Genomic DNA, 717 nt, shown 5'->3' with positions numbered 1-717 from the left:
TGATTTATGCCTTCCAGAATCTTGTGGATTACATTCCTTCTCGCATACTTACACTTTCTCCATTGTAATAATTGTCAAACCTGACCTTCTGACGCAGGCAGACAGCCTCTTGCCCAGTTGTCCTTGAACAGTTGAAAGCCCTCCCTAAAAAAAGTATACAAAATTTAATGCTACATGCAAATGAATAGTCATTTACACATATACATATAACATATGTCAGTACGTTAAAGATATTCAGATTCATCATCACCTTTTCTGATGCAGTCGTTCTTTGAATGATGACGGTGGTGTCTATCCTGGTTGGATACTCATACGACATAATCACATTGACACACCGGTTCCCATTAGATCACCAAAGTTAAGCAATGTTGAGCCTGGTCAGTACTAAAATGGGTGACCATTTGGGAATTCCAGTTGCTGTATATGTTCTCTGCTCATCTCAGCATTGTTTCCCATCGTCTAGCACTTCTTGCCACTGGACTCGAATAGTATCGATTCAGGAGAGGTGTGGTTGGGATTGCACAACACTTGCCTCCTAATTATTCACACAGCTACCCTTACAAAGGGTATATATTGTTTCTTGAGACTGAACAGAGGCATCGACATCGACTATCCTGGCTAGAACTTGTTGACATTGAAGAAATCAAGAAAATGAAAGTTTCTTCTTGTGGAAACCTTTCCAATTGCTGTTCATTTTAATTAATCAACATTTACAAA

General features: G+C 39.2%; 1 pseudogene; it reads left to right on the top strand.

Annotated features, from left to right (window-relative positions):
• Window positions 1–308: 308 nt before the first annotated feature.
• On the top strand, window positions 309–426 carry LOC145273727 (5S ribosomal RNA; annotated as a pseudogene).
• The last annotated feature ends 291 nt before the right edge of the window (window positions 427–717 follow it).

Source organism: Euprymna scolopes, chromosome 4, assembly GCF_053919585.1.
Source record: "Euprymna scolopes isolate OS-2025 chromosome 4, ASM5391958v1, whole genome shotgun sequence".
Taxonomy (NCBI): Eukaryota; Metazoa; Mollusca; class Cephalopoda; order Sepiida; family Sepiolidae; genus Euprymna; species Euprymna scolopes.
Note: the sequence above shows the minus strand (reverse complement) of the source record. Positions and strands in the feature narration are given on the sequence as shown.